Source organism: Ovis aries, chromosome 3 (assembly GCF_016772045.2).
Source record: "Ovis aries strain OAR_USU_Benz2616 breed Rambouillet chromosome 3, ARS-UI_Ramb_v3.0, whole genome shotgun sequence".
Taxonomy (NCBI): domain Eukaryota; kingdom Metazoa; phylum Chordata; class Mammalia; order Artiodactyla; family Bovidae; genus Ovis; species Ovis aries.
This window is the reverse complement of record NC_056056.1, coordinates 175,657,520-175,667,854: the sequence shown is the minus strand read 5'-3', so window position 1 is coordinate 175,667,854 and position 10,335 is coordinate 175,657,520. Positions and strand designations below refer to the sequence as shown.

The 10,335-nt window shown below is 42.7% G+C and overlaps 1 long non-coding RNA gene across 1 annotated transcript in view; it reads left to right on the top strand.

The window, feature by feature from the left end:
* The window catches only part of LOC114114025 (uncharacterized), a 34,308-nt gene that overhangs the window by 1,270 nt on the left and 22,703 nt on the right, over nucleotides 1-10,335 (top strand). The window lies entirely within an intron of this gene.

Sequence of the window (10,335 nt, the reverse complement as noted above, 5' to 3'; positions counted from 1 at the left end):
TTAAGTAATTTGTCCAAACTCACACAGCCAGTAAGTAGGGAATTCGATATTTGTATCTACGTCTTTCCCCAAAGGCAGGTCCTCTACGACCGCTAGTAAATAATAATATGGATATACTAGTAATGGTAATGATGATGATGATAATGGAATCTCACATTTGCTAAGTGTTCGCTACATGCAGACATTCTGTCACACACGTTACCTATGTTATCTCAGTTTCTCACAAACCAAGTCAACAAATATTAGAGACTCTATGCTGTGCCAGACACTGTTCAATACCGTACAGTACAGTTCAGTCTGTCTACAGTGGACCCAAAATGAAGTCCCTACTATTATGGAGCTTCCATTTTAGTCGTTAACCTTATGCTCAGTTGCTTCAGTCATATCCTACTCTTGGTGACCCTACGAACTGTAGCCCACCAGGCTTCTCTGTCCATGGGATATTCCAGGAAATGATACTGGAGTGAGGTGTCATGCCCTTCTCCAGGGGAGCTACCCCACCCAGGGATCAAACCCACATCTCCTGCCTCTCCTGCATTGCAGGCAAATTCTTTACTGCTGAGCCACTGGGGAAGCCCTAAGCTTGTGAGGGAGGTACTGTTAAGCTGAGGAATCTGAGTCTTGAAGAGGTTAATAGGTTAATTTACTGAGATGGCAGAATTTGAAAACTGAATTTGAACTAGGATCCTATCTATGCTCTTTCTACTCTCCCAAACTATTTGCTAGAGTGTGCATGAATTCTCTAAGTAACTTTCAGTTTTCCATTCCAAGCTACCTTTACCAGAATCATCTTCCATGCCAGCCCTGCTTACCTCTCCCTCTTGAGCTGTGCTGAAGAATTAGAAGGGGCAAAAATTTATTCATCTAATAATTATTGAGTTTCTTCTGTGCATCAGATGTTGTGCTAGAATCTGAGAACTTAGAAATAAGAAGTGGAATTTGAGCTCATGGAGCTTTTGGCCTTTCGTTGGATTGTACATTTCATGCAGCAAACCTTTATTGAGCATATTTGTTAAGCCAGATATTGGGGTAAGTGCTGTATCCATAATAAAGTCAGATTTTGGTCTGTCTCTTTAAAAAGCATCTTCTTAGGCAAGATTTAGTAAACTATATTCCTCATTTAGTAGTAATATCTTGCAGTTATCTTTAATTGTTTACAAAGCATTCTACTGTACACCATCTCAGTGGATCATTGAGTGAGGTATTCCCATTTACATATAGGAAATCAGGCTCGGATTAGTTAAATAACACCAACTGAGACTCAAACTGAGAAGTGTAACATAAAATATTTGGTTGCCTACTCTCTGTCCAGTACTGTTCTACATGGTTTTGGGGTAACCATATATTTATTTTTGGAGCAACGGCTCCTGGACAGGATACTAGCTAGCATAAAGTATCTGAGTAGAGACATTTATTTTAAAGAGGGTCTTATACACATGTGTTTGAAATGTCTGTTTACCAGAAATAGGCTTATGTTTTTAGGCTTCAACCCTCTACTTCTAAAAAGAGATTTTTAAAATGTGAAACCACATGAATTAATGGCTTGGGAAATTGCACTTTAGTAATTTTAATTAAGCACTAATATTCTGATTTTATAAATCAAAAGGGTCTTTGATTCAAGTCATCCTTTGACCACTGACGAGACTCTGGTCCCAGAAAAATTAAGTGACTTGTCCAAAGTCAATAGTTAAAAGCAGACTCTGGGACTAGAGCCTAGACTAGCTAAATTCTGGATCACTACATCACTTTACCTCCCTGAATAGTTATGTGATACTTTCAGTAACTAGAGTTTCTAGTTCAGCAGTAACTCCAGTTCCTGTTGATTCTTGCCTGGCTTGGTGCCAAGGAATTGGGATTTAGAGTCTGGGTAATCAAAGCAACAAATATTTATTCACAAGTCACTGCTCTAAGATATTATAATATAATTCTGTATTTATGTTTGGATAGTGCTGTACTGTTCTCAAAATATCTCCACAGAGATCATCTGACTTAATCCTTGTAATAGCTGGAAAATGCAAGGTCAGTAGGACAGGCACTGTCTTCCTTTTTATAAAGAAAAGGGAAGTTCAATGTATAGATTAGCTTGCTCATGAGCAATAAGTGCTCGTAAGTGGTATAGTTAAGGGCTAGAAATGCTCTGGGCTCTGATAGCATAAAATGCTACAACCGTATGGGTCAGGGCCAGTGAAAAACCCTGCAAATAGATACTAGTCATTTATTTTGGACTTTGATATATCCTGTGCTGGCATTTCCTCTGCCATAACAATGGACTGGTCGGAATGTGCCAAATTAAAGGTCTTATAGAAGTACCTGGCGGTAACAGCTTTTACAATCCAAGTCTTTCACATGTAGTATTTTTTATACATTTTCTTTAGAAGAAATTTAAAAACTTAAACAGCTTGGCCTACTCACTACAGCTCCACAATTGGACTTCAGAGAATTTCACTAATTCGAGATACAAAGTGTCACTCAACAACCACCACGCCACCATGTGAGGCTCTCTCAATGTCATGACACTCTCAATGTCATCTGGTGTCCTCAACTGTAAAATAAAGGATCTGATCCAGATAGAGTCTTGGTTCTCTCTCAGTTCTAACATTCTATGATCTAAGGACAACAAAAGCATATTTGAACATGCTCATTCTTTAGACCAATTTATTAATGAGAGTGAGGTTTTACATATAAATATGTGCAAATCAAATTACAATATGATGTATGCAAATCATGGCTTGGGCATACCTGCAAGGATTCTGATTTAGTTGATCTGTGGTGAGGCCTGGGTACTGGTAGTTTTAAAAGCTTCCTGGTTGATAATCACTGGACCAAGATTCTGATAGAATATCAACCACTAAATGAATATAATTTTTTTGTAGACTAACAAACTTATAAGCATGTGACTCATTAATTAGTCTTTGAGAAATCAGAATAATCTAGGAGGTTAAAAGTTACCTTAAATTCATTTTCTATTAAGAATGAAGTTTCTTTTTTGTAGCAAAGTTATTTGACGTGGTTTGTGCCTTTAACAAATAATTTGGGGCTCACTGGAGCATAGCATTGTCTTCAGTCAGTTCAGTCATTCAGTCATGTCTGACTCTTTGCAATCCCATGGATTGTAGCACGCCAGGCTTTCCTGTCCATCAGCTCCAACTCCCGGAGCTTACTCAAACTCATGTTCAATGAGTCAGTGATGCTATCCAATCATCTCATCCTCTGTTGTCCCCTTCTCCTCCCGCCTTCAATCTTTCCCAGCATCAGGGTCTTTTCTAATGACTCAGTTCTTCACATCAGGTGGCCAAAGGATTGGAGTTTCAGCTTCAGCATCAGTTCTTCCAAAAAATATTCAGGACTGATTTCCTTTAGGATGGACTGGTTGGATCTCTGCAGTCCAAAGGACTCTCAAGAGTCTTCTCCAACACCAGAGCTCAAAAGTATCAATTCTTTGGTGCTCAAGTTTCTTTATAGTCCCACTCTCACATCCATACATGACCACTGGAAAAACCATAGCTTTGACTAGACGGACCTTTGTTGGCAAAGTAATGTCTCTGCTTTTTAATATGCCAAGTTGGTCATAGCTTTTCTTCCAAGGAGCAAGTATCTTTTAATTTCATGGCTGTAGTCACCATCTGCAGTGATTTTGGAGCCCAAGAAAATAAAGTCTGTCACTGTGTCTACTGTTTTCCCCATCTACTTGCCATGAAGTGGTAGAACTGGGTGCCATGATCCTAGTTTTCTGAATGTTGAGTTTTAGGCCAACTTTTCCACTCTCCTCTTCCACTTTCATCAAGAGGCTCTTTAGTTCTCTGCTGTCATAAGGATGGTATCATTTGCATATCTGAGGTTATTGATAATTCTCTCAGCAATCTTGATTCCAGCTTGTGCTTCATCCAGCCTGGCATTTCACATAACCTACTCTGCATATAAGTTAAATAAGCAGGGTGACAGTATACAGTCTTGACATACTCCTTTCCCAATTTGGAACCAGTCTGTTGTTCCATGTCCAGTTCTAACTGTTGTCTCTTGAGCTGCATACAGATTTCTCAGGAGGCAGGTCAGGTGGTCTCGTATTCCTATATCTTTAAGAATTTTCCACAGTTTGTTGTGAAAAACCACAATCACAGGAAAATAACCAAACTGATCACATGGACCACAGCTTTGTCTAACTCAATGAAACTATGAGCCATGCCATGTAGGGCCACCCAAGACATATGGGTCATGGTGGAGAGATCTGACAAAACGTGGTCCACTGGAGAAGGGAATGGCAAACCACTTCAGTATTCTTGCCTTGAGAACCCCATGAACAGTGTGAAAAGCATTGTCTTAGGTACCATAAAAAATAAAAACAAGTAAAATCAATTGATCCTGTTCTTTGGGAATATAAGAAGCACCCAGGCAGTTGGCAGATCTTTTCTACTGTTAGGAAGGAACAAATTGAATGTAAATATTATGCAAATCAAAGCAAGATAAACATTTATGGGAAGAAGAGTAATCAGAGAAGCCTTCTTGGAGAACTATATAGAGAATACTACAGAGAGCTTAGAGGGCTAGCAGATGGGGGAAATGCCAAGAGAGAAGTTCGAGAGGCCAGAACTAATGAAACACTTATTGAGAAATGAAAACCAACTTAGCTGAATTTGAAAGCCAGCAAGGGAGACTTAGAGGTCAGTTGGTCGAGTAGGATAAGGAAAAATTAAATCTGGGAGACGTCATTATCACTGATGACTCTGTATAACCATCCAGTCCAGTTTCAGCTTACAACATGTTCCATTCCTGAAAACTACGTCACAATACCATATGACATAAATAGAACTGGGAGGCAGGAAAAGGTCTGTTGCTGACTGGTGTCAAACCCTTGTGTGTGTTGTTTTAATTTCTCTGGATCTTATTTATAAAATTAGAGTTTAATTAGGTGACTTCAGAGGTTTCTTTTTAAACTCTTAGAAATTTATGATTACTTGATCCAGCCTTTCGGTACCTGTACGAGATTCCTCTGTAATATTCCTCTGCAGTATTCTAATTGCTAAAATTGAGCCCATGCTGTTAGTCCTTGGCAAATGTACCTGTAGTTGTTTAATACTGATTGACTGTCCACAGTGGGGCTCTCAAATTAAGCACACGAAATGGGCTCTGCCCTTTAGGAGTTTTTATTTATCCAAGAGCTGGAATGTGGGTCAGACCTATTTGCATCTCGCTGGCTTGGACTCCCATCCAAACACCTCTTGGGAAAACCCAGCACTTTGGGTGGCAGTGCTGTAATGTGGCAAAAGAGCTGGACTGGGAATTGGAAAACCTGGTGTTTAGTCCCAATTCACTGTGTGAGTCTCAGAAGCCCATCATTTGTCAAATTCCTTAAAACCGTTCTGGCAACCAGTTTTTTGTATCTCAGAGGAAAACTTGAAAGCCAAAAGATTCTACTTGCCTTCTTTGAACATTGATTTTCTCAACTGCGACGAACATGATAATACCTACTTTGCAGGATGTTGTAAGGGTTAAAGGAGATGACTGTCCAAGTGGCCAGCACAGCAGTCCTGGCATGGAGTAGCCACTCAGGTGTTAGCTGAACTGGAATGAAAAAGGCAACCTCCCTCACAGTGATGCTGGAAGATGTGGGGATAAAGGTCATGTTATTACTATTGGCGAACAAATGCTTGAGATTTTGTTGTTGTTGATGTTTTTAACAACAGAAAAGTAATTTTAACATACCACTTTGATCTTTAAACCTTGAAGTTAATGTCTTTAACACTGACATGCTTTGACAAAAGAGTTTGGGGATAGTGACTGTCCTTTGTTTGTGTATGTAAAGAAGGAGGCTAAAACACTATACACACGTGTGCACACACACACTCTGTACCAATGTCTTTGTAATTAAGCTTTTGAGAGTCACGTATCAGAGGACATGCATTTTCACAACTCTTCTTCCTGCCACTTCCTTTTTAACTCTTAATGCAGTAAAGCATTAATTTACTTACCAACATTCGATTAAACTCTTAAGGTTCAACCCTAGGAGGAGGTGGCAGTGGACAAAGGATTATTGTCATTCATCATCACCACTTTTTAGTCTTCCCCTCCAGTTGCCTATGAAGGATTAGCATTTCCCTGAAAGGAGGAGGACAGAATAAATTGCATCTCCCGCCAAAGAACTGCCAGCTCCTTTCAGCTGGGGGCACATACCGGGAGCTTTTCCCATATTAGTCAGCTTTATCTCAACTTTTGGGCACTGCCTACATCTGACTTTCATGGGTTTCAGGGTCAGTCCAAACAGAATTGTAGGGTTGTTGAGGTCAGAGGCCACTGCTGTCAAAGGGTAGTGACCTGAACAGCAAGAGGTAGCCAGCACCCCTCCTCCACCCCCTCCAATGACTTCATTCTAGTGAATGCTTGGCTCATTGCATCTCCCCCGCAGAGCTTTTTTTTTGACCTAGTAATAAAAATTCTCCTGTGCCCTGCTTTTTTTTTTTTACATTATTATTGATTTTCTTTTGTTCCTGTTTCTCTGTAGAATGACCAAGTCTTGATTCTTGATAATGTGTTGGTTTGTATGTACCCTGGGAAGTGACGGAGGGAAGCTAGTGTCTGCTGTGAACTTACAGTGAGTGGATGCCACTTTGGGTGTGGGCGAAAGAGCTGGTGCAGCTTAGCAGCTGCCTTCATTGAACACACACAAATTTCCCAGAACTTCTGAAACTCTGTTCAACCCCAGCAGGTTCTCTTACCACGGTCAAGGTTGATTTATAAACTGCAAAGCCACTTAGGAGAAAGGAATGGGGGTGGGATGGCATGGAAACAAAAGTAGGAAGGAGGAAGAAGGCAGGGTGCTGTAGCAGAAAAGACAGTCTGGAGTGGAACAGTGCAGTTTGTACATCCTGGCTCTGGCAGGACACTAAACCGGTCATAGCCTCTGTCTCTCCACCTGTAAACAGAAATGACTATACCACTGACATCTCAAGGAGGTTATAAGAAGTGGGAAAGATGCTTCTGATGGGGCTAGCATGTTGCAGACCTCCCAGGAACAAGAACCTCTAGAGCTGGTTCAGGAATGGACCACGCGTTGCTCAATGTGAGAAGAAGGAAGTGTGTCTCCTCATTTAAAACTTGGCCTTCTGTTGTAATTACATTTCAGTCCTTAAGAAGACATTTGGCAGGTTCTTGTTTCCAAGAGGTGTAGCACAGGCTGGGACGTTTTGGATACTGTGTCTGGTCAGGGCACCGTTTGGTAGTTCTTGGAGAATTCACTCTTAGAGACTTCTCTCAGTGGCTTTCCCATCTATCAGAAGACTGTTATAAATATCAAGGATCAGCACTGCAGCTGTTCTGAGGCTGATTCTCTCACCCCTGCTGTCCCGGTCAGACCTTATTATTTTTCATAATAGTTCTTAAAACAACTGGTTTTAGCTCTGGAGGCATTTATGATGACAAAGGGAGGAATAAAACTGGGGAGCCCTGTTTCTCCCACCCACGCTCTCTCTTCACCCACACTCCTTTCCTAGCAACAGCTCTTTTCTCAATTCTTGAGCCTACATCTTCCGTCCCACCTACACCAGTAGCAGCAAAATATGGGGGTGAGAGGGCTGGCGGGGCGGGGGGAGTTGAGATGCAGGAGGAGGGATGGAGGAAGAGCTTCAGGGAGGAGGCTGATGAAGCACAAAAGGTTCTGACCTCCTTGGAAGAAGAGGAAACCACAAGGGCTGGCTTAGCTTGGGAGGCTGCCAAGGAACCGAAGCAGAGAAGGTCCAGGTTAGGAGGGCAGGCGGCAGAGTGGTAGGGAGGTGGGCTGGGCTGAAGCACAAACAAAACAGTGCTGTCAGGGAGAGGTTTGTCAGCTGGGGAAAACTATAAACAGTGTGGATGATTGGCGTCTGCCACTCTGGACAGACCGGAACCTTATAAAAAGGAAACTTGGGGTACCTATTCAGGGGAGAGCAGTCCCTGGATCTTAGAACTTCAAGGTGGCAGAGGTCATGTTTCTCAACCTGGGCTGCGTATTAGAATCATCTGGAGAGTTTAAAAGATTTCCCCATCACATTCTAGGTCAGTTACTGACTGTGGGTGAATCCTACACATCCCTATTTTTACAAAGTTGATAGAGTAATGCTAATGGGCAGCTAGAACTCAGAACAGATGACGTCTAATCCTACTGAGGGTAGGAATGCTCCTTCTACATCATCTCTGGTGGAACCAAGATTTAATCTCGGTTCTACCTCACTTCAAAGCCAATGAGGACATCCCTCTATTCTTCCTTTAAGCTTCTGACGATAATGATGATTTGCATACTTCAGGCCCTTGACCAAGTCTGAACTCTGAGTTTCAGGAGCTCTACAGCTGCCCCACCCCGACACTCTTTCCCATGTGATAAAGGGAGTGTTTAGCCCTTTCCTAGGATTTAATTTTTTTCAATCTTTCCATTCTGCCTTTAAGAGGTATGAAAAGCTGGGACAAATAGCCTGTTCGTTTTTGCTCTTTCCTTCTCCAGATTCGCTTCATTTTGATTGATGTCACGTTAAAGCAAATAGGACAGATCTGCAGGATGGGGGAGATAGCAGGAGACTACTGCCCCAGTGGAGTTGTGAAAGAGAGAGTGGGATCAGGTACGAGGAAGGGGTGTTGCTTGGTGATGGTGGTGCAGAGATATGGGCTCAGCTCGTGGATGTGAACCTCAGGCCATTTCTTTAGCACCAGCTGGTGGAGCCATCGCCTTCTCTCTTGTGGCTGCCTCCCTGAATCACTGCCCAGCTGCCAGTCTGTTCTTTGTTTTCCCTAAGCTGTCCACCCTCCTCACCCAGATCTGCCTGCCCTGGTCCATCAGCACACAGGCTGTAATTCAGGATGTCATAGTCATAGAGCAGGCCTGCTCACAGCCCAGAGTAGGGAGGTGACCCCTCCAAGGTCACCTTCTATGATTTCAGGCCCTCTCTCCAGTGAGGCTGGGTTTATTTGATGATGTACATTTTTGATTGGTCTGTAACCAGGCTGTGGTCTCCGAGGGGCCACAGCTCCCCTTTCTTCCCAGACCTGGGCTATGCTAGAGGCCTGACAAGGGCTCAGCAGGATGGATGCCTGGACTCCGCAGGCCTGCGACGTGGGTGAGCCATCCTGGCTGCCGTTCATGATTTCAGCTAGTTTCAAGCTGGCAGAGTCCTTTTCAGAGAGTGTCCTGAAGAGGGGAGGGTCCCTTTATTGCCAAGACTCCTCTGTTCTTCCTCTGACAAGTGGCTGGCCCCACTCCCAGTGGCCGACCTTGCCCATTCCCATCTTGGTGACTGGCTAGGAACCGTCAAGAGGGAGAGAAGGTGCAGCTGAGTCATGAACTCACAGAAGTTATCTTTTCTTACTCATATCCCTCTCTGTTCTGAAGTGGAAGCTTTAGAACAATTGGGAACACAGGTAGTCCACTCATCTCCCAAGAGATGGGTATCTTGTGGTCTGGAGAGAAACGCCCAGGGGCCACTTGCCTCACCTGAAGCTGCCTTCTTCCTGTGGTGCTGATGACTCTCGGTTCCTGGCTGTGCTGTGAACACATTCTTTCCTCTGCAAAGTTCTTGGAGCAATCACTGTGTTTTCCGGGATTCAGGCCCTTATTGGCTGTGACTATTTTTGCCTAAATATCTGTGCGTTTAAAGAGCTTGTGGTTAGTACTTGTGTACATGGGTGTCGTTTATTTCAATATTATGTACTGCTGCCACCCCATTCCAGTACTCTTTTATATATATATAAATTTATTTATTGTAATTGGAGGTTAATTACTTTACACCACTCTTGCCTGGAAAATCCCATGGACAGAAGAGCCTGGTAGGCTGCAGTCCATAGGGTCTCGAAGAGTCGGACACGACTGAGTGACTTCACTTTCACTTTTCACTTTCATGCATTGGAGAAGGAAATGGCAACACACTCCAGTGTTCTTGCCTGGAGCCTGGTGGGCTGCCATCTATGGGTTCGCGCAGAGTCAGACACGACTGAAGCGACTTAGCAGCAGCAGCAGCAGCTACCTGGCCAGAGAATTTGGCAACTGCTTAATTTTTTGTGCTTAGTAGGTCAAAAGTCAGACTTAATACACCCATTCATTTCTGGAGCATGAGCTTTGGATTGTAAAGAGAGCAATAGGTCTGGTTATTCTCAGGCTTATTTTCACTGACTAAATATGAAATTTCATCCTTCCTCTCCCTTATTTTCCTCATATAAAGCCAACTAATGGACCTTGGCCGAAAGATCAAACTAATTACCATCAGAGTGAAATCCAACATCTGCTTTCTTTTGGTAGAACAACACAGCTAATTTTTTTAAAGGGAATACTATATAAAATGTATAATTTTAATCCCCAAAGCATTTTCAGGTGTACATATG